At 41.7% G+C, this 24,996-nt stretch overlaps 1 protein-coding gene across 2 annotated transcripts in view; it reads left to right on the forward strand.

The window, feature by feature from the left end:
- Positions 1–24,996, forward strand: part of LOC117222786 (uncharacterized) — a 149,851-nt gene that overhangs the window by 42,435 nt on the left and 82,420 nt on the right. Inside the window, exon 2 of one of the 2 annotated variants that reach the window (XM_033474713.2) lies at positions 18,820–18,889. The gene's annotated coding sequence lies outside the window, so the exon portion shown is untranslated. Of the gene's footprint in view, positions 1–18,819; positions 18,890–21,729; positions 21,949–24,996 lie in introns of those variants that run through there. The other variant, XM_033474720.2, reaches the window with a different exon arrangement.

Consider the following 24,996-nt stretch of genomic DNA (forward strand, 5'->3'; position numbering starts at 1 on the left):
CGGTTTATTTTTATAGTTATAAATTGTCCACAATTATAAATACGAGCCGCAAGGCTCGAATAATCGTACCGCCTCTTTCCAAATTGTCCATTTTTGTGCACAACCTGAGCGTCAGTAAGGGAGACATTACTGTACCAGGCTGCAGCGCACAGCGGTCGATTTTTCGAAAAAGTGGGACGAAAATCGGCGGCGCTTCAAGTTTTACTCGATTTGCGAGCGATTGCGTTCGATCTACGGCCGATTCAATTGTTTGGATAGAATTTTCATCACAGTAAATAAATTAGGCGTATGGCCTGAAACCTTTTTCCTGCGCTTTCAAGGTTTAACCCCTCGCCGTACTTTAACGAGTCAGACTCGTGGCGCAGATTTCTAGTAATATCCTATTAAATACCAATGTTATTCCGTTTTTTTAAGCCGGGATAAAATTCTGTCCTCTTGTGATCAATATTTTAATCGTCCCAATAAATGTAGGCTCACGATAAATATAAATTTTCTTTTTTTTTCGAAGAAATTATTACAGTCGAAAATGTGCTTATCATTTTGATTATGAAGAAAATGGTACGGCAAGGGGTTAAATGTGCCACGACTACTGGTATCGACCACTGTGCAACGTACAGTAATGTCTCTCCAATTGACGCTCAGATTGTCCACGGAAACTGACAATTTGGGAAGAAAAGATACGATTATTCGAGCCTTTTGCTTCGTTTTCATAATTACGAATTGTTAAGAAATATAAAAACGAGCCGCAAGGCTCGAATAATCGTACCTCCACTTCCCAAATTGTCCATTTTCGTGGACAATCTGAGCGTCAGTAAGGGAGACATTTCTGTACCTGGCAATAATAGTAATCGATCTCCACAGCGTATCTCGTGGCAGAAAGAAATTTGACTGGTTGAAACAAAGGGTCGCCCGCAGTTCGCTTCCTCCGATTTCGCAAACGACAATCCAGCTTTGTAACGTGTTCCCAGTAGGCAAAGTTTAGCAACGTCTCCCGGCTCGAAAAGCGACGGCCCCGCGATCGCGGAAGTTCCGCGCGAAACAACCCCCTTTTGTTCGTTCGTTTCGCAACGTAAACGCTGGGAACTGTGCTCTCCTTGGCACGAGTACAGAATTAAATGAAAATCGCGGCGCGTCCGTCGTATCCCTTAACGAATCGCTCTTTGTGTACATTAGCGATCGTTTTCCCTCTTATTCGCTACACGGGAGTGCCGGGAAGGGTCTGCGATGCCCTCGGCAGCCGAGGGTAGCGATTCTATATGCGTTTCACGACAAACGAGCGTTAAAACGCTCGTTCGAGGTTGCTTCCGGGATCGTATCGCCTCATCCTCCCGGCCAACTAACTTTCCAAACTTTGAATTCCGTTTCTCTGTCGAACAAAATCGAAGGAAAATACAAATCTCGCTTAACACTTTGACTGCTGTGCCAATCATCTGAAAAATATCATAAAATTATAGTGTTTTATTCGATCAAATGAAGATTCGAAAGTGAAGTTGTATGGCATTTTCAACGTTCGTACGTTTTACGGATCTTACGGAAATTAGGATGGTGCAATAAATTAGCGTATAAATTAATTTTCGAATTCAAGCATGAGCAGTCGACGTGTTAACACGTTCCGTGCCGAGCTTTTTTTACTCGAATCTTCACACTTTGATATTTTACTAAAACTTGATGTATTACGTGCAATTATTAATTCTCGTACACATAACAACGTAACAAAAACTTATCAACGCCCATTCTTGCGGTGGAAATTGATTCTTCGGTTCTAAATTTCTTGTAAACAATTTGTTCAGTTCACTAAGTAAACATGCAAGCGTGTACCATCGATGGTACACGTGGCACGGAACGTGTTAAAAACGTTGCATAATTGAAGAAAAATTAGCGATACTGTTGTTTGTAAGTAAAGTGATCAAATGTTAGCGATACTAATTAGCGACACTATTGTTTGTAAGTAAAGTAATCAAATGTTATATTTTATGCCTAGCAATTATTCAATTCTCCTCCTTGCATGCATCATCGGAATCTCTAAGGAATCACGCTCTATTTTATCGTGTAAATCGTAGCATGACACGCGGATCTCAAAATTGTTGGGTGAAGAAATATAAGAACACATACACATTCGAAGCTCTAACATTCGAACAGTTTCGGAGTTCGCGTTGTGAGATGGTCTTTACTCGATTGCGTTGCAACGGCTTCTCTTCTATGTCGCGTTGGGATGTGGTTTATGTCGCATTGTAACGTCTTCCCTACTTTATCGCGTTATGATGAGTTCTATTGTGCCCGTTGTCAGTTCGGTTTTGCTCTGATTGATAGCGAATGAATTCGGGTGATGTATGATGTATGCTCTTATCGGTTTGTAGGTGTTTCTAATTATTGGCCTTGAACTGCAGGAATGGGAAACTATTCGATAAATTCGATATAATATATATATATATATATTATAATATATTAATATTATATATTATTATATATAATATTAATAATATATTAATATATTAATATATAATATATATAAAGTCTATCGATAAATTCGAGAGTACTGTAAATTCTCCCTAATTGACGCTCAGCTTGGAAACAAAAACAATGTGGTACGATTAATCGAGCCTTGCGACTCGTTTTCATAGTCGTTGATAATCGATAACCATAAAAAAACGAGCAGCAAGCCCCGAATAATCGTATCTCCTCTTGCAGAATTGCGCATTTTTGTTTCCAAGCTGAGCGTCAATTAGAGAGAATTTATACATTATATATTAGTGTAAAGAGAATTTATACATTATATATTACTGTAAGGAGAATTTATACATTATATATTATTCTAAGGAGAATTTATACATTATATATTATTATAAGGAGAATTTATGCATTATATATTATTACAGGGAGAATTTATTTATATTATACTATACATATATTAAACAGGATGTCCCAAAACTATGGTATTTCCGGGAAATGAGGGGTTCCTGAGATCATTTGAAGCAACTTTTTTCTTCACAAAAATATTCTACGAGGCTTCGTTCACGAGTTATCAACGAAAAACAGTGACCAACGAGAGGCGAGCTCGATCGGCACAAGGCGGCCGAGCCAACGTAGCGGTCGAAGCCCAGATTCGATGATTGGCTCGGCCGCCTCGCGCCAACCGAGCTCCTCTTTGATTGGCCAACGTTTTTCCTTAATAACTCGCGAACGAAGCCTCGTAGAACATTTTCGCTAAGGAAAAAGTTGTTGCAAATGACCTCAGGAACCCCTCATTTCCCGGAAATACCATAGTTTTGGGACATCCTGTTTAATATATGTATAGTATAATATAAATAAATTCTCCCTGTAATAATATATAATGCATAAATTCTCCTTATAATAATATATAATGTATAAATTCTCCTTATAATAATATATAATGTATAAATTCTCCTCCTTCTCCGGAAATACCATAATTTCGGGTTATCCTGTATAGTTCGCGAAGCATTGTTCGCGCTTCTCGGACAAGGTTCTCGTCTGAGCAAGCTATCGCGATCGACCGTGTCAAATCTCGCGTTCCGTCCCGCTCGGGATCGAAGAATCACGTCCAACGCGAATTCGTGGCAAACGCATAATCGTCTGTAATATCCAGGCGGTATCCGGAACACGGTGGAATAGAGGCGGCGCGCGAAGGCGGGGCGTTCTTAGACGGACTTGTCGCGACAGGATCGCGATCGCGATCGCGACGCGATACGACGCGGGAAGAGGGAAAAGTAACGGATCCGCGGGGCAGCGACATCCGTCCGCGCCGGTCGGTTTTAAATGGCACGCAAGGACTGACAGAAAAGTCAATTACTCCGGCCGCTAATAAGCCCGGGCACGCCAGCTCGCGACGCAGGAAGCGTGTCCTTCGACGTCGGAGGAACGCGTAATAATCGGTTACAGTTTCCGTCCGTCATTCTCCCGGCGTGCTTTGCTCCTTTCTCAACACTCTGGCCACGGTGTTTCGCCGCGTTGCGCGACCGGTTGCTCTCGTCTCTATTCCTTCTCCTTTTGTGCTTTTTCCCCTCTTTTCTTCTTTTTTTTTCCCTCTACGCTCCCGACGTGTCTCTGTCACGGGCATTAACGTAACTGTAGTACCGGCCGGACCGTAACACGAGCACGGTTCTTCTTCTTCTTCCCTCGTGTGCACGCGCAAGAATCCTCGGATGCACGCAAAGTCGACAGGATTACGCAGCCGCGGTGCATATCTCGGCGATAGCCGAGCCTCGGGTCTTCGTGTCTCGCGCGCTCATTCGTAGAGCCGCGAGAGCAGAAACGGGTCTCCACCACGGATAATTAGATATCCAGTGTCGTTCGCCGTGGTTAACTCGCCCCGATTTTTTCTTCTCGCCCTAAAGCGCTCGATCGCTCTCGGTCACTCGCGTTTCCAAGCGACTACGCTCCCGCGCGAGAACACGCGCGTAACGACACATCGCGTTTCAACGTTCTCGCGACGCTTGGGAAATTATTACGGCTGGCCTTTTTTTCTTTTTTTTCTTTTTCTCTTTTGCCGCGTCCGCAAGAAACGATGCTAATTGTTTCGCAACGCTTCAGCTACCGCAGGCTGCTCGATCGTCTTTTATTATCCGGAAGCCGAAGTGTTTAAGCGCGAATGTAATTCCGACGACGGCGATTTGTTCCAACTGTAAACCGCGGCTTCTTCTGCGCCAGACATTGTGCCTTTTCGAACCTTCACCTAAAAGACAACTGTTGCGGCACTCTTTGTAATCTTGCCCCACTCTCGAAGTCCATCGACCGACGCTGAAACTAGTACGGCTCTGCTGCTCTTCTTCCTCGTATTCGACACGTGTGTACATTTATCCTTCCCTCGCGCGGTCCGCTGCCAAGAAATTTCGACTGCGACCACGCTTGTTCCAACTTCGCGAAAGTGTCGGAGAGATGGACTTGTCGTGTGCTTCGAGAATCTATTTCCTTCGCATGTTTCAATTTTCGTGTTCTGGGTGATTCTAAATTAATTATTGTTAATAATATTGTTATTGTTATATTACGACCACGCTTGTTCCAACTTCGCGAAAGTGTCGGAGAGATGGACTTGTCGTGTGCTTCGAGAATCTATTTCCTTCGCATGTTTCAATTTTCAGGTTCTGGGTGATTCTAAATTCATTATTGTTAATAATAATGTTATTGTTATATTACGACCACGCTTGTTCCAACTTCGCGAAAGTGTCGGAGATAAAGTTGTCGTGTGCTTCGAGAATCTATTTCCTTCGCATGTTTCAATTTTCGTGTTCTGGGTGATTCTAAATTAATTATTGTTAATAATATTGTTATTGTTATATTACAACCATGACTACACGACCACGCTTGTTTCAACTTCGCGAAAGTATCGGAGATAGACTTGTCGTGTGCTTCGAGAATCTATTTTCTTCGCGAGTTTCAATTTTCATGTTCTGGGTGATTCTAAATTAATTATTGTTAATAATAATGTTATTGTTATATTACGACCACGCTTGTCCCAACTTCGCGAAAGTGTCGGAGATAAAGTTGTCGTGTGGTTCGAGAATCTATTTCCTTCGCATGTTTCAATTTTCGTGTTCTGGGTGATTCTAAATTAATTATTGTTAATAATATTGTTATTGTTATATTACAACCATGACTACGACCACGCTTGTTTCAACTTCGCGAAAGTGTCGGAGATAGACTGGTCGTGTGCTTCGAGAATCTATTTCCTTCGCGAGTTTCAATTTTCATGTTCTGGGTGATTCTAAATTAATTATTGTTAATAATAATGTTATTGTTATATTACGACCACGCTTGTTCCAACTTCGCGAAAGTGTCGGAGATAGACTTGTTTTGTGCTTCGAAAATCTATTACCTTCGCAAGTTTCAATTTTCATGTTCTGGTTGATTCTAGATTAATTATTGTTAATAATAATGTTATAATTATTATTATGTTACTCTATATCTAATAATATTAGATTATATTATATTAACTACTGCGTGTGTCTTACAATTAATTACACCCCAATTCACGTGTCCGCGCGTTTATATTTTAAAATATAATTGACATTAATATTGATGTGAGTAACTATAATAGGAAACTATAACGAGCTGTATAATAAAGTTGAACATTATTCGAATAAACTCTTCGAATGAGATTTTATTCGAGAAATACATAAATTCTTGAAATAAAATTTTATTCGAGAACTATTTCGAATAAATTCTTCGAGTCAAATTTGATTCGAGAAATATTTGAAATCAATTCTTTGAATAAAATTTGATTCGAGAAATATTTGGATTCAATTCTTCGAATATAAAATTTTATTCGAGAAACATTTGGATTAAATTCTTCGAATAAAATTTGATTCGAGAAATATTTCGAATCTATTCTTCGAATAAAATTTGATTCGAGAAATATTTCGAATTAACTCTTCGAATAAAATTTGATTCGACAAACATTTCGAATCAATTCTTTCCAACTCTAATCACGCTAAAATTATTGGATAAAAAAATAAGAATATACAGTGATCAATAGGTTTAAAGAAGAGGAGAATAATATAATAGCGAATCTGGTACGTTACAGGGAAAACCTAAGACCTAAAATGCATTCGGGAGCACTTCGTCTCCAAATTGTGGGTAAATTTTGAGTTAGAATACGCGCAACTGCGACTCGATCCTGGAAATTAGAGGATCCTTTAAGGTTTCCTAAACGTTGGCTTTGATATTACAAATATACCGATTGTCAATAACTACAAAAACGAGCCGCAGAGCTCGAATAATCGTATCTTCTCTTCCCAATTTCTTCATTTTTATGCGCAATCTGAGCGCGAATTAGAGAGAAATTACTATGTGTGTGATTGGCATTGCGCGTTCTACCTTTCGCGCAAACAAAAACGATAAATTGCTATACAGAGCCCGGGGCTAAATATTTCCGGCGATCGGTTTCGTCGTCGATTCGCGCGATTGGCTCGCGTTAATAACAATCGTTCCGGTACCGGCAATAAATGGTCCGAGACAACAATGGCGCCGCGCGCGGGACGCGCCGAGGAGGGCAGAGGAGAGAGGTTCGAGAGTAGAGCGTGAACCCGCAGAAATGAAAGGGGGCGTAATTTCGCGGTGGAACAAAAGAAAATCGGACGGGGCCTGAAAATTTATCGCCGACTTAAGAAGGAGCGGAAGGTCCCTTACAGGCGCGGTTTCGGATTTACTGCGAGTGAATCACGTGTCGGATGTACGATGTTCCCACAAGCCGTGAGAATCATTTATTCCGTGTCCGCGTTGCGGGGAACCTCGTGTTCAACGCGAAACCACGGTTCGGGGACCATCTTCCACGGCGGTTCTGCTGACCCAATCCGAAAGCCGAGTGAACTCGCGCATAATTGTCTTGTATTGGGTTGGCAACTAAGTAATTGCCGATTTCAGTTATAGATGTCTCTCACTCCCATTTTTATGATATCCGTAAATGTTATATTATAAAATTATTATTATTATATTATTATTATTATTATTATTATTATTATTATTATTATTATTATTATTATTATTATTCAGTTATAGATGTCTCTCACTCCCATTTTTATGATATTCGTAAATGTTATATTATAAAATTATTATTATTATTATTATGTTATTTTTTATTATCCGTGAATGTTAGCAACTGGACAAATTGAATGCAGCGGTCAAGGAAAAGCGACCAGAATTGGTCGATCGTAAAGGTGTCATTTTCCACCAGGACAATGCTAGACCGCATTGACATAGCTATTTCTTTTCAACCAAAATACAATTTTAATCCCCTGCTATCAAAATTTAATTACTTCTCTTTTGTATAATATTGCATTCTCTTGTAGCTAATATTTAATCATTTTGTTTCAACCGAAATAAAATTCTGTTAGCTTGCTATTAATATTTAATAATTTCTTTTCAAATTCGTTTAATACTATTAATACTTAATTATTCCTTTTTAACCGAAATACAATTTTATTCACCTGCTACTAATATTTAATCATTCCATTTTTATGATATCCGTAAATGTTATATTATAAAATTATTATTATTATTATTATTATTATGTTATTTTTTATTACCCGTGAATGTTAGCAACTGGACAAATTGAATGCAGCGGTCAAGGAAAAGCGACCAGAATTGGTCAATCGTAAAAATGTCATTTTCCACCAGGACAATTCTCCTGACAAACGTAAACGCAATTTTTGTTTCTCGCACCACCACGTTTACATTAATTCCGAGATTTCCGTAACGGAAGAATCGAATTTTCTTGCAATTTAGAAGACACGAATGTTCATTGTTATGACCGTGACTTCTAACATCTAAGAGAACTGTCTTATGAAATATTTGCGGAACATTTTCTAGAACCGCTTTATCGGCAGTGAACCTTCGCCGCAGTTTGCATCACGCCATAAAACATTTACATAGCAAATACTAACAGAAGAATTTGCAGTTAGCAAATTTTATTTATTGGGTTGGCAACTAAGTAATTGTCGATTTCAGTTATAGATGTCTCTCACTCCCATTTTTATGATATCCGTAAATGTTATACTATAAAAAATTATTATTATTATTATTATTATGTTATTTTTTATTATCCGTGAACGTTAGCAACTGGACAAATTGAATGCAGCGGTCAAGGAAAAGCGACCAGAATTGGTCAATCGTAAAGGTGTCATTTTCCACCAGGACAATGCTAGGCCGCACACGTCTTTGTCCACTTGGCAAAAATTGATGGATATTGGTTGGGAATCGATGTTACACCCACCATATAGTCCTGATCTCGCGCCATCGGATCACCACTTATTTCGATCCCTGGACAACTCCCTTCGTGGTAAAACTTTTAACGACGATGACGCTGTAAAATCTCACTTAACTCAGTTTTCGGCCGAAAAGGATCAGACTTTCTACGAGCGTGGAATTTTCAAGTTGTCGGAGAGACGGCAAAAGGTCATCGAACAAAATGGAAAATACATTACAGATTAAACTTCGTTCCAAGTAAAAAAGAATTTTTTATTTCATTGAACACATCGGCAATTACTTAGTTGCCAACCCAATACATACACCTTTTTCCGCACTGTCCAAGTTTTATTTCCCTCGAGCACGCACCAGTCGGTATGGAATGCGATAAAATGACGAGTGCCGGGCACTCGCATACTTTTTCCGATGCTACTTCCGTATGTCATATTCGCGCGAGAATAAACTTTCCGAGGATTTAACTTTCGGGGAAGTTTTCGCGGTAAAAGAGTGCGCTACCGGATATCGAAGCGGTATTTCTCTTTAATCTGCAGATGGATATATCCCCGACGATGCTCCCAGAGGGATAAAAGAATGATATAGGAGTGCAAAGGTCACAAAACCAAACATAGAGTAGGCATTTGATACTATTTCTTGCGTACGCATGTTCGTAGGTCGTGGAATCGACGATTTTACTTCTCAAATTAATTATTCATTGTTAACCGTGTTAACGATTGTTAACCACCACCCAAGTGTTAATCATTGTTAATTATTGTTAACCGTGTAAGTGGTCGATAGTATTAAAAACAGCATCGAGATTCATATTGATTAAAATTATAATTGCCGTGTTCAGAAGCATTAGGAAGATATAAAAAAAGGCGTTTTTCGGACATTTTTAAGTAACATTCTTCGAGGAGATTTTAAGAATTTCATTTTTTAAGTTTGATTTATGAAATAGTTATGAAATTCGCCCGGAGTCGCGTCAATGTTTTGATAAATATTAAGAATGAGGAATATAGTTTATAGTAGTATAATAGTAGTAGTAATATAATGGTAGTATAATAGTAGTAGTAGTATAATGGTAGTATAATAGTAGTAGTATAATAGTAGTTTATGTTTTCATCAAAGAGTGCGCAAGTGGATGACTCGCCATTTCCACCTAAAAGATTAATAACACGCTTATGAATGTTGGGTGACAGTCAGTATTTCACTATTTCACTATTTAAAGATTTTTTATTACATATAATATTATATATATATATATTATTAAACATTATATTTTTCATATATAGGATACAATAATCTTAATTTAAGCCACTGTTTCCTAACGAGAAATATTGCCTCCTAATGTTAACAAAGAAAGCAAAGGAAAAAATTAATTAGGTTCGCCAGGACATTGCGAGAAAAAGAAGCATATTTTTCGGCGTCAAATGTAGCGTTCAAACTGTTCAACTTTAAATTGTCGTATCTATTACAATTTATGATCATTTTTATTAATATTTCCACTTTCATGGGTAATGGACAAGCATTTAACAAGCAATAAAAATCGACCGGACATCGACATGAGAAAATCAGGTTTTTGTCAAAAAGTCACTGAAATCTTCGATCCACCGCGCGATCCATGTTTCGGCCCACTGTGCGACGCTGCGTTAGAGAAACAAACATTAGAATGCGCACTGCGCTCGGGGACTTTTACTTCGCCGGTTTAGCTCTATCATCATCGGAACAGCGGAACCGCGATCCGGACAGGAAGTCACGGTGCCGGAAATCTCGTTCGATGTAACGTTAGAAGCGGCCGGAAATAGACACGCTCGAATCGACGCGATCGTCGATCGCGTTATCGAATTAAGCGGAAGGTGGGAGGGGGGTGACGAACTCGCGCGCTCCCTAATCACGCAATTAAAATGCGCGCCGCCGCGTTTGTTTGTTTCGAGAGCGAGATCTCTTCGGAGCCTCTCTGGCTTCGTTGAACCAGGTTTCGGGGGGCTGGTATTCAGAACGGGGCCTGTCTCGACTCGTGGATTGATTCGGTCGAGTGCTGGTCTGGTTCACCGGTTCGGGAGACTGTTGCGAATTTTTCGCATCGCCGAGCGCTCTAATTGACGGGCAGGGTCGCCGAGCTTCGATTTTGGCTACTCAGCTCTCCCTCCGCCGTTGTTCGAGAATGCAACGGCGCGACGCGAAGCGCGAGCGGGGTTGAACGTTAATCGATTCAGAATTTTAATTTAACCCCTTGCCATACTTTGACGAGTTCGATTCGTCATGAAAATTTCTAGTAATAATTTATCGAGTATAGCTGTTATTCTGTCCTTTAAAATTGCAATAAATTTCTAATCTCTTGTTATCAATGTTTAAGCATTCAAGTGAATTTAGGCATATATACAATAAGCAGCAATTTTCTTTCGCTTGTAAGAAATTATTGCAATCGAAAAATTTCTAATCGCAGTAACTGCGAAGAAAATGGTATGTCAAGGGGTTAACGCTTGCTCGGCCGCCGATGAAAGTGTTTGCGGCGGACCCACGGGACTTGTTGTTACATCGGGCCGTCGGATTTATTAAATTTCACGTAAATAGGAGCGGAACGCGATTCTTATGTACAGTGATTCGTATTAATATTCGGACTTGTCCATTTTTTTGGTCAATCTGGGCGTCAATTAGAAAACATTACTGTTTTTTAGAGGATCATTACCGTTCATTAGCTGCGTTCGCAGCTTTATCGTTCGCAATAATTTTCCTAATAGAACGAGATTATTCTCGATGCTTGCGTGTCTTCGTTTTGCTCGCGTTCCTAGATTTTGATCGAGCAGAAGAATCAAATTTTTGTTCGATTTAGAAGAAACGAATAGCATTTGTATCTAATAGATTATGTATGAAATTTTCAACAGAGATCCGATACGTTGTTATACTACACTAATATTTGACTAGCTGTCAAAATTTATATCTATCGTAATATACAGTGACTCGTATTAATATTCGGACACGATATTGTTCGAAGTATTATTGCTCCTTTTTATCGTTTATGATAGCATTATCGAATCAATTGTTTTCTCATATAATAAAGCACTTCTTAAAGTAAGTGGAGACATAAATTTTGTTTATTTATTGCGCATGTTCTTTTGTAGTATAAAATGATCTGTTTGGATAATCGAGATTCGACTTCTGTGTTCTAGTTAGAATGTCTTAAGGCTAACTACAAGGTGTCCCAAAAATGTCTCGCAATCCGAATGTAGCGGGTTCCTCGGGTCATTTGAAGCAACTTTTTCCTTTACAAAGATTTTCTCCGAGGCACCGTTAACGAGTTATTACCGAGAAACAGTGACCAATGAGAGGCGAGCTCAACTGGCGCGAGGCGACCGAGCTATCGGCGCCAGCGGTCTTCGCGCGCTGGTTGGCTGGGCCGCCTCGCGTCAGCCGTACTCGATTCTTATTGGTCACTGTTTTTCGTTGATAACTCGTTAACGGTGCCTCGGAGAACATTTTTGTAAAGGAAGAAGTTGCTTCAAATGATCCGAGGAACCCGCCATTTCCGGGTTCCGAGGCATTTTTGGGATACCCTGTACATCTTATTAAACGAGATATAACCCCACGAGATATTACACTCCTACCACCGTGTCTCAGTGTCGGTCTTAAATTTGCGAAAGAATACTTTCGCGAGTCACTTGTAGATACGTGTTGCGCATTTGGCACGATGTGTCGGTCTCCTCTGGGTCTACTTCGCTCTCCTCGCATCGCTCGTCGATAGACAGGTGGCCTCCGACGCGTTCATCGGCTTCTGCGATTTTAAAACGGAGAAACGCGGGCTGATGCACCACGCGTGCTCCGGCCAGATAGGCTCTAAAGGGTTAAGGAGTTTAATAAGCTCGACTCGATGCGTCGGCGAGGACGCTGGACCCCTCCGTCTGTGTCGCAGTTCCATCGTCGTCTCGTCGGTTACGTAACCGTCGCGTGTTCATCCCGAACGCGAAGCAAATATTATGGTAATGCAATTCATAATCGATACGGGAGTGCGCGCGAGAAGCAATTTCGCGTGAAAATTTTCAGCGGTTTAGCGAGAGGGTGCCGGCGAACGGAGCCGCTGGAAACAATACCAGTCAGCCGGAAAATATTTGAAAGATTATGTAACCCGGTGACTACGATGACGCCATCGCCAGTTTTCCTCCCCTCGGCGATGGCGAGGATAGTGGGTCGCTCGGTTTTCATGGAAGGCGAAGATAAAATCGGCGATAAGCCGGCCGGCGACGATAATCTTTTGTTTTCGCGACGCTTGGAAAACTCGGGAGGATCTGGCATTCTGCGGATATTTTTGGTTTCTCCAGCTGCGACGAGGAATGTAATACTGAATCACCATGCATGAAACAAGAAACAACTCGTTCCGACACGTCCCGGTGAAGTGAGATATCGATGCTCGAGTTATGGGATAATAATTATTGTTCGGATAGTTGTTTCGCTCCTCAAGAAAAATTTCGTTTTGTAAGCTCGTTAACCTTTTAGGCACGACGCGCCACTATAGTGGCTTCCGCGGATGTCATCTTTCAGAACGACACGACACTATAGTCTTCACTTCTTTTGTCTTCGCATCGATTTACAACAGTCTACAGGGTGTCCCAAAAATGTCTCGCAATCCGGAAATGGCGGGTTCCTCAGATCATTTGAAGCAACTTCTTCCTTTACAAAAATGTTCTCCGAGGCACCGTTAACGAGTTATTAACGAAAAACGGTGACCAATAAGAATCGAGTACGGCTGACGCGAGGCGGCACGGTGGCCTCGCGCCAGCTAAGCTCGCCACTGATATCAATATGATAAGATAACAATGTGAAAGCAATGAAAAAAATCGTTTTATTGATATTTATCATTTACATGGGATTGCAAGCTATAACACTTATTTATTCAAGAATAAAATATAGCCTTTTTCCATGGAACAAAAGCGCAGTATATCAAAATTACGTGTAACATTGCAATATTCGGCTCTTTTCTGCAATGTGGATCAGAATCCAAAATTAAAATTAAAATTTTGATTATTTTTGTATTTTCATCATTTTTTTTGCCAAGACAATGTTCTATATTCTGTCTTTTTACATAAAGAAAAATTGATCTTTTTTGGCCCTGAGATGTACAGGGTGTCCCGAAAATGTCTTGCAATCCGGAGATAGCGGGTTCCTCGGATCACTTGAAGCAACTTCTTCCTTTACAAAAATGTTCTCCGAGGCACCGTTAACGAGTTATTACCGAAAAACAGTGACCAATAAGAATCGAGTACGGCTGACGCGAGGCGGCCCAGCCAACCAGCGCACGAAGCCCAGTTCCGCTCATTGACTCGATCGCCTCGCGCCAGTCGAGCTCACCTCTCATTGGTCACTGTTTTTCGTTAATAACTCGTTAACGGTGCCTCGGAGAAAATTTTTGTAAGGGAAAAGGTTGCTTCAAATGGCCCGAGGAACCCGCCACTTTCGGATTGCGAGACATTTTTGGGACACCCTGTATATACAGACAGAATGTGCAGTATCAGACTCTGTACAGTACATATCAGACTCTGCCGTCCAGAGAAATAGCTTCGCGCAGAATTCGGCCGTACCTAAAAGGTTAAAGAAGCACGTGATTCGGCGAACGACGGGGAAGGTTTTTTTTTATTTGAAACGTTAAAAAATTGTCTTTCATTTTCTCGTGAAAGAACGAAACAACTTTCTGAACGACCCAATAATACATTTTCGAGTTTTCAAGTAATTTCGAATACGGTCGTTTCGTCGAAGAGAAATATTGCTTTAAACTTTTGCCCTACGATTTAAATTTCATGAACGCGTGCCATAAACAACAACAAGAAGATCGGTCACACGTCGAATCCTTTCACGGTTGCGCGAAACGTCTGAAATTGTGCCAATCGCGACATTCTTACGAAATGTAAATACAGCGACTCTCGTTAATATTCGGACACTTTTCAAGACGCAATAACTTTTTTAGGACTGGACTAAACGAATTGAAATTTTTTTTTAGACCATAACTAGAGTGCTTTCTTTTTTAAAGGTTGCTATTGCTTAGAATGATAGAAGAAAATAAAAGACTCTTGCTTTTTTAACTTTCTTATCTGAGCCGACAACGAAAGTTTAAAAAATTTGTTTCGTAGATCTCGGTAAGAAAAAAATTTCGCCGAAATCGATCGATCTTCATCTGAGCTGTAAACGATTAAATATCGTAAAAATCGCAGCACGCGTCAAGCTGGTTCCCGAGCTATCTTCTTTAGTTACTAATCAAATTAAATGACGAAGAACAAAAAAACCGTAAAACACGTATCCCCTATTCTAACACGAGCCTAACCAGTTATGTTTACATTTGGCTAGATTGATACAGCACGGCTCTAATTTCTGGCTCGATCTTTTTGCCGCGTCTCTCAGACGCGATAATCATTTCTGGCCCGATTGTCTGACCACGTCCCTCAAACGTGATTGCAGGGCAAAGGGTTAAAATTTTAAATGCTTCACAACAGTTGAAATTATTTCGCTTCCAGCAGGAACAAACAGAGCGACACTTATCGCATTTTCCCTTAATCTTGTCCCATTCTTAACCCCTTAACGTACAATTTTCTTCGCAGTTACGCCGATTCGGAATTCTTCGATCGCAATTATTTCTTAGAAGGGAAAGAAAATTCATGTTCACCGCGTGCTTAAATTTACTCGAATGCTTAAATATCGATGAGAAGAGATTAGAATTTTATTTAACCGGTTAGCTGTGTTCGACGAACATACTCGTCATGGAGAAGTGACAGTATTTTGTGTCGCGACGAGTATACTCGTCGCGCGTAAAAAGTAGCGACCATTGGCTATTTAAATTGTAATTTTAGTGAAAACAAAAACATATTCTCAAATTTCAAGACGTTTAGAATATTTTCAGGCGGATCCCACACGAAGGTGTTTACATTGTTATAAAAATAACATTAGAAAAGAATCGCGATATTGGTGTTCGACGCGCAAAGTGCTCTAATATATATCGTTCCTTGCTTCCTTGCTTGCTTTTCTTTAACTTTTATAAGCATTCGATCTTTTCTGCGTTTTTCGTTTATTACGTATATAGTATATGTTGATGTTAAGTGAACGAGTAAATATTAATAATAAGATCGTTAATTTTATCGAATAAAACCGTGTTTTTGATCCAATATTTTAACAGCGACGCTTATTCTGTGTTCGACGAGTATACTCGTCGTCGCTTAGTGCGTCAAGCGACGCATATAGGTACGCGTTCTAAAAAGGAGGCGCCGCAGCTAACTGGTTAAATTTTAAAGAACAGAATAACATCTCGATAATATAATAATATAAATAATAATATATAATAATAAAATAATAATTTATAATAATAATAAATAATATATAATAATAAAATCATAATTTATAATAATAATAAATAATATATAATAATAAAATAATAATTTATAATAATAATAAATAATATATAAATAATAACTCGATAGGTTATTGCTAGAAATTTTCATAGCGAGTCGGACCTCGTCACAAAGTACGGCAAGGGGTTAACAATGCTCGACGATTGCGCAGCACGGCGAAGTCTTCGCCGGATGCGCGTAGCGTCGCAAGCTCTCCGGCAACTCGAAGGAAGGAAGAGAGGGGTCGGTCAGCGTCGGCGAACACAGCGGGGTCACGCAGATTTATCAATTTAGCTGTACGACGCAGGCGGTTGTGTGTCTCGATGCCGTAATCGCGTCGCACAACACCGCTGAACGAGCTCCGCCCTCTTTGTTTGTGCTCGCTCTTTGCTCAACGGTTTGCTAGCTCGCGCTTAGCTAGCCGCGAGCGATCCGCGAGAGTTCAGCCTATCCGCGCGGCACGCCTCGCGGTGCCTCGATTGCGGTGAAACGAGAGCTCTCTTAGGGTCCTCGTGGACCGATCGATCTCTCGGTGCCTTCGAGCCTCTTGTGTCTTCCGTTTGCGCATAATAAAGGAGTGCGCGAGCGCGTTTCTCCGAGTGCCGAAAAAGAGATCACTCGAGTGAAACGGAAGCGCGACGCGGGGGCTAAACAACACGGCAACGCGACGCGACGAAGCAAAGGGAGAGGAGGGCCTGTGCTCGTCCGAGTCGAGTAGGTTCCCGTAACCCCGGAAATCTTCTCCTCGAGAGGAGAGAGAGCCTGGCCCAGACGGTCGAAGCCACTCTTTTCTTCTTTTCTTTTCCCCAAGACGCGTCGGCCCCGAGGAAGGTTTTATTCTCGATGTCGCGCATTCGTCTGTCGGCGCACCCGCGCTCTGTTCTAGGAGTCATTGCCCTTCTCCCGGTCTATCCCGAGGTTCTCACGCGTTTCCATAGACCGGGCCGGGCCGGGCCGGGCCGTGTCGTGTCGTGTCGTGTCGTGCCTTGGCTTGTCCTCTCCCGCGTCTCGCCCCGCCGTCCCTCCGTCCGGCAGCGCATCGCGCTCGCTCGTACCGTGCCCGTGTCACCTGTCTGCGAAAACAGGTGCCTATTCAGGCGGCGAGATCGCTTCCCCCCACCCCCGCTTCGTCCCGCGCCGCGCCGCTAGACCGACGGTCGACGCATTGCCCATTGAAAAAGAGTGGCTGCGCGCGGCCAGGGTTGAAGGCTGGCTGCCGGTCGCGAACCGAGGGTGCATCCCGTCGTTTCTCTCGACTAATGGCCTTTTTTAGAACCGCCCCCGCGCGAGATACGCGCTACCTACCCCCCGAGCGAACTCCCGTTCTCTCTGCCTACCGATCGTCGGCTCGAATGCCGGCGCGCAATTGCCTTCCCAAGCGCTTTTCGACGCACCTTCGTCGCACAAATACAGTGATGCCTCCCTAATTGACGCTCGGATTGTCCACAAAGATGTCCGCAAGGAGTTGAAGTATTACATTTTATTGAATTATTTTATTTTATTTCTTGTTTAATGAATAATTGCACTTTGCATCTAAGGATTCCCCCTTAGTATAGTGATGTACTATGACATAACCTTGACATAACCTTGCATCTGAAATATTACATTTTATTGAATTAGTTTATTTTATTTCTTATTTAATGAATTAGTGCACTTTGCATCTAAGGATGCACTATAGTACAGTAACATTACTATAACATTACATACTATGACATAACCTTGACATAACCTTGCATCTGAAATATTACATTTCATTGAATTAGTTTATTTTATTTCCTATTTAATGAATTATTGCACTTTGCATCTAAGGATGCCCCATAGTACAGTAATATACTATGGCATAACCTTGCATCTGAAATATTACATTTTATTGAATTAATTTATTTTATTTCTTATTTAATGAATTATTGCACTCTGCATCTAAGGATTCCCCGTAGTACAGTAATGTACTATGACATAACCTTGACACATAACCTTGCATCCGAAACATTACATCTTATTGAATTATTTTATTTTATTTCTTGTTTAATGAATTATTGCACTTTGCATCTAAGGATGCCCCATAGTACAGTAATGTCTCCCTAATTGACGCTCAGATTGTCCACAAAGATGGACAATTTGGGAAGAGGAGACGCGATTATTCGAGCCCTGCAGCTCGTTTTTATAGTTATCGACAATCGGTGATTATAAAAGACGAGCCGCAGGGCTCGAATAATCGCGTCTCCTCTTCCCAAATTGCCTATTATAGTGCACAATTTGGGCGACAATTAGGGAGACATTACTGTAGAAACCTGCGTTCAATGCGTTTGACTACAAAGAAGTTCGTCTCTACGGGATTATAAAGGGTGGGAGGGGACTGGAGAAGATAGGTGGGGATGAATCTAGAGAAATCAGGGAACGGTCTATACAGGGTGTCCCAAAAATGTCACGCAATCCGGAAATAGTGGGTTTCTTGGATCATTTGAAGTAACTTCTTCCTTTAGAAAAATGTTCTCCGAGGCACCGTTAACGAGTTATTAACGAAAGTGTAGTGTTCAAAATGTTCAACTTTAAATTGTCGTATCTATTACAATTTATGATCATTTTTATTAATATTTCCATTTTCGTGGGTAATGGACATTTAATAAGCAATAAGAATTGACTGGACATCAATATGAGAAAATTAGGTTTTTGTCAAGAAGTCACTAAAATATTCGATCTCGGATCTTTAATCTCCAGGCGAAAATGTAACTGCGAACGTATCGCGTTTTTGTTGCAGGCTGTCCAAATGCCAGTCCATCGCGCGAGCCCCACGAAAACCACCGACCCCGGAGCTGCTTTCCACGAGCGTGAGTATTGAAACAATGGAGAAATGGTACTTATCAGCGACTCGGTTTCACGGTGATTTTACGCGAGGCCCACCGTGAATAATTCACCGTCGTGACGCGCGTCGACTTCGCCACCGATTTCGAATTCCCGATTCGCGATGTTCGCGGGCTCTTGCTCGCGTAATTGGATCCACTTGGAATATTGGATATTCTTTTCAGAACTGCGAGAGGTCACCCGGCGAGAAGAAATTTTCCGCCATTTTCTGTTCGTCGGGTTCCATTACGCTCGCGGGACGAAACTTGTACGGGTTTCTGTTCGCGCTGTTCGAAGCTGAAGTGTCTTCCATAGCTGTAACGTTATGGGGAAAAACATAACGCGCGTTCCCGCGGTACAGTAATGTCTCTCTAATTGACGCCCAGATTGCGCACAAAAATGGACAATTTGGTAAGAGGAGATGCGATTGTTCGAGCATTGCGGCTCGTTTTTATAGTTGTTGACAATTGGTGACTATAAATATGAACCGCAAGGATCGAACAATCGTATCTCCTCTTCCAAAATTGTCCATTTTCGTGGACAATCTGAGCGTCAATTGGAGAGACATTACTGTACGTTGCACAGTGGTCGATACCAGCAGTCGTGACACATTTAACTCCTTGCCGTACCATTTTCTTCATAATTAAAATGATAAGCACATTTTCGACTGTAATAATTTCTTCGAAAAAAAAAGAAAATTTATATTTATCGCGAGTCTACATTTATTGGGACGATTAAAATATTGATCACAAGAGGACAGAATTTTATCCCGGCTTTAAAAAACGGAATAACATTGGTATTTAATAGGATATTACTAGAAATCTGCACCACGAGTCTGACTCGTTAAAGTACGGCCAGGGGTTAAACCTTGAAAGCGCAGGAAAAAGGTTTCAGGCCATACGCCTAACTTATTTACTGTAATGAAAATTCTATCCAAACAATTGAATCGGCCGTAGATCGAACGCAATCGCTCGCAAATCGAGTAAAACTTGAAGCGCCGCCGATTTTCGTCCCACTTTTTCGAAAAATCGACCGCTGTGCGCTGCAGCCTGGTACAGTAATGTCTCCCTAACTGACGCTCAAGTTGTGCACAAAAATGGACAATTTGGGAAGAGGAGATACGATTATTCGAGTCTTGCGGCTCGTTTCTATATTTCTTAACAATTCGTAACTATAAAAACGAACCGCAAGGCTGGATTAATCGTATCTTCTGTTCCCAAATTGTTCATTTTTCTGCACAATCTGAGCGTCAGTAAGGGAGACATCAGCTAACGCTCAGATTGTCCACTAAAATGGATAATTCGGGAAGAGGAGATACGATTATTGGAGCCTTGTGGCTCGTTTTTATAATTGTGGACAATTTATAACTATAAAAATAAACCGCAAGGCTCGAATAATCGTATCTCCTCTTCCCAAATTATCCATTTTAGTGGACAATCTAAGCGTCAGTAAGGGAGACATTACTGTATTCGTCGCGTCGTGCAGACAAGTCACCATCTTCGAACCTCTTCGTGTCTTTCAATCCATCTTATTAAAATTAAATTGATTGAATTGTGCAAATAAATTATTACTTTCGTTACTATCGTCGCTGACTATGATATAATCGTTTCTATTTTATTCGTCTGATATGAAAATGTGTACAGTAAATTTTTCCCAATTTTCTTTTAGCTTGTAAATAAAAATGGACAGTTTGGGAAGAGGAGAAACGATTATCCGAGCTTCGCGGCTCATTTTTTTATAGTTGCCGATTGCCAATAATTATAAAAACGAGGTGCAAGACTCGAATAATCTTATCTCCTCTTACCAAATTGTCCATTTTCGTTTACAAGTCGAAGGAGAAAATTAGGGAGAACTTACGATATTCTGTTTCATTCTAGACGAACAATTAATACAATAGACTCGATTGTTCGCTACATACAGTGGTTCCAGAAAGTCTCCGTACACTTTACTCGTCTCTCGACAAATATTATCATGAAAATATCCCGCCTTTAGCAATAGTTCCACACATCGCTATCTGCAGTCAAAAATAAATTAATCATTACATATATTCGCATTACAAGCTTAAGAACAATGTATTAAAATGCAATTTCTAAAGCACATATTGTTTTCAATCAGCCAGAGCGATCCGAACACTATTAGCACTATTAATTTCTATAAACACCATACAATAATTTCTCCAGCTATTCCGCGCGGTTTTCGAGCGTGATCGACTTTAGATTCATCGAATAGGAGGATTAAATAATTTCCAAACCGCGCGAATAGCGTCGGTTAGACTAGAAATTTCGGAGAAGCTGCGCGAAAGCTTAATTACTGGAGAAGATAATGCCTAAATCCAGAACGGTGTTATTCCGGTGCCGACGACGAAGGCGACGCGATCCCGGTAGCTATAGTCGGAAGGATTATCTACGCGTCGCGTCGGCTCGCACAGAGCGGAGAGCTCGCGAGAGAGCGCATCGCGGAGTCTCGAGCGATGATTGAAGCCCGGAGGTCGATTCGCGAGTACAGTGTGCGCGCGGAACCGATATAGGTAAAAGCGACGTCGGCGGAGGCGGCGGAGGCGGCTGTGCCGGCGACTGGGTCTGTCCGATATAGACGCGGATTTCGCGTCTATCGCATCGGCGCTCGGCTCGATCGAACGACGGGCCGGGCCGGGCCGGGTCGGGTCGGGGCGGGACGCGACGCGACGCGAGCACAGTTTCAGCGAGGAGCGAACTTCGGAACACAGTGGAGTAGAAGTAGGTATAAGCGTCCGAGGCCGCCATTCCTCCATCCTTTGGATCGGTTTTGCGTCGCGGTCTCGCGCGACGCGTTCCCCGCCAGTTGCGGCGAGCCGTTCTCCTGGCGAACGTCCGCGTTTCTTCCGCGTTCGATCCTTCCTTCCATTCTTTCTCGAGAGCGCCGCGCCGCGATCTTTTCCTCTTTCCCGCCGGAATAACGCGCGCGCCACGTCGTCACCACGAAGCTAACTCTCCGAACTCCGCCAGTTGTGCCAACGATCGCTCTTTATCGTCACTCTAATGGTCCACGAAACTTCCGGCAACTTGACGTACGTTGTTTACATTATACATATACGTTACGCGTGTAGCTGCACTACGTCGACCTTTGCGCCCTTTTCCTCTCGTTTTCGTTCATTTCTCTCTCTCTCTCTCTCTCTCTCTCTCTCTCTCTCTCTCTCATTTCTGGTCTCGCCCCCTGCCTCTCCCTTTGCAATCGCTGTATTTCCAGCCGCGTGCTGTTCGTTTCCTGCTGCTTTTCTTTTTCATTCGATCTTAATTCCTTTTTCTTAACCAGTTCGCTGTGGCGTCTTCTTTTTAGAACGCGTAGCTATATGCGTCGCGAGAACTAAGCGACGACGAGTATACTCGTCGAACACGGAATAAGCGTCGCTGTTAAAATATTGGATCAAAAACACGGTTTTATTTTATAATATATATAATATATCTTATAATATAAATAAATATATATTATAATATAAATATATATTATTATAATATATATAATATATTTTATTATTAATATTTACTCGTTCACTTAACATCAATATATACTGCGTACGTAATAAACGAAAAACGCAGGAAAGATCGAATGCTTATAAAAGTTAAAGAAAAGGAAGCAAGGAACGATATATACTAGCACTTTGCGCGTCGAACACCAATATCGTGATTCTTTTCTAATGTTATTTTTTTAACAATGTAAACACCTTCGTGCGGGATTCGCCTGGAAATATTCTAAACGTCTTGAAATTTGAGAATATGTTTTTGTTTTCACTAAAATTACAATTTAAATAGCCAATGGTCGCTACTTTTTACGCGCGACGAGTATACTCGTCGTGACACAAAATACTGTCACTTCTCCGTGACGAGTATACTCGTCGAACACAGCTAACCGGTTAAATAAAATTCTAATCTCTTCTCATCGATATTTAAGCATTCGAGTAAATTTAGGCACGCGGTAAACATGAATTTTCTTTCCCTTCTAAGAAATATTGCAATCGAAGAATTCCGAATCGCCGTAACTGCGAAGAAAATTGTACGTTAAGGGGTTAAGAATGGGACAAGATTAAGGGAAAATGCGATAAGTGTCTCTCTGTTTGTTCCTACTGGAAGCGAAATAATTTCAACTGTTGTGAAGCATTTAAAATTTTAACCCTTTGCCCTGCAATCACGTCTCAGGGACGTGGACAGACAATCGGGCCAGAAATGATTATCGCGTCTGAGAGGCGCGGTAAAAAGATCGAGCCAGAAATTAGAGCCGTGCTGTATCAATCGAGCCAAATGTAAACATAACTAGTTAGGCTTGTGTTAGAATAGGGGATACGTGTTTTACGGTTTTTTTGTTCTTCGTCATTTAATTTTATTAGTAACTAAAGGAGGTGGCTCGTCATAACATAAAATACTGTCACTTCTCCATGACGAGTATACTCGTCGAACACAGCTAACTGATCAACCGTTTCCTCCAAGAAGATCGACAGTAAACTTTTAGAAATTCTGACTCTGTTGCTTCTCTTCTAACACTTGTTTTTTTTTAACACTCCGACTGCTGCGTCATTCATACGCGACTGACGGAATTATTTGCTCGGTCATGAAAATGTATTTTTACGCCTATCTGTTACATCTTCCTGAATTTATTAAAATCCGCGAAACGTAAGAACGTTCGAAGAGTGATCAATGTCACGTGGCTCGATTTTCCAATTCCAACCCTTTGCGCTCGAGACTATTTTACTCGCAAAACGGAGGCATTTGTTTCATCCTACAGCAGGGGTGTCAAACTCAAAAGCTAACTTGGGCCAAATAAACAATGCTTAACTTGAGGTGGGCCGCAAAAAAAAATCAATGTTCATAGAAACAAATATTTTTATTTTGAACAGTACATCGTAATAAACATATATAAAGTTAAATTATTGTTTACGTCCTGATACTTGACATCTCTTCTCTGATACTATCTCTCCTATTTCGGGAGGAATTTTATTGGCCGAGACTATTTCTATTTTATTTTTACTTTGCGTCGGATATATTGACTGGGCCGCAAAAATGTTCATCTCGGCCCGCGAGTTTGACACCTCTGTCCTACAGTATTTCCATTGGATACGATTGCTCTTATTCGATACGATAATATCATTCTACAATTTTCACCGAGCACAGATAAATTTAATAACGCGAAAATCCTTTGGAAACAGCAATTTTCAGCAATTTTTAGCGTCGCCTCAGAGCCGCCACTCGAGCGCAAAGGTTTAACCCTTTGCGTCTCGACAACCAACTCGCGGAGTGTAGAAGGTTAAATAAAAACGTTCGATGAAACGAAATACGTTGAATTTTTATGAAATTTCAAAGGTCGCCGACGACGACACGGCAGTCGAAGCGTTAAACGATATCGATACGACCGTTCTTCGCCGGAGTTGTACGACCACGTGAACTCGGTCCCGTTTTCCCGGTCGCCTATCCCGCGCCGGCTGAATATCGTGAGAAGACGAGGGTCACGTGTGCGACCGTCAAACCGAAAAAAACACCCAGGTGCAATACGCTCGCGGTGGATCGCGCGAGAATTCCCGGACCGGCGTAAAATAGCCGGTAAAAAAGCCGATACGGAGAATTGCGGGGAGACGGACCGTGAGTCACGATCTCCTCTCTCTCGGACGGCCACACCGCGCCGCCGTTGGTATCTTCCTGGGCGCATCCTTTGAGCGCGAACGCGATCCACTGTGGTCAGCCGTGATCCAACGTCTTGGATTCCCGTCACGGCTCTCGGGATTCCTTTCCCGGTCTTCGCCTCCGATTCGAAACCTTTTCCCCCGTCCCCCCGCCTCGTCGTTCCGAAATAAAAAAAAAGCACGCGCCGCCGTGAAAATCAAAGGCTCGCGGGCATTCCCCCTTTCGTAGGATTCCTCGTTAAATTTTTGATTCGCGTAGGGTGCGACGCCGCGCGTGTGTGTGTGTGTGTGGGAACGAACGAGCTCGTAGCGCGTGACGTCTTCGGAGGCTAGGCGACGCCGCGTCGATCCGCTGCTATGGGAAAGAAAGCGCTCCAACGAAGAGATCGTTGAAGCGTTAATAGATATTAACTCACGGCGCTCGGTGTAATTAGTACCAATTGGTAA

This window comes from Megalopta genalis, chromosome 1, assembly GCF_051020955.1.
Source record: "Megalopta genalis isolate 19385.01 chromosome 1, iyMegGena1_principal, whole genome shotgun sequence".
In the NCBI taxonomy this organism is placed as follows: Eukaryota; Metazoa; Arthropoda; class Insecta; order Hymenoptera; family Halictidae; genus Megalopta; species Megalopta genalis.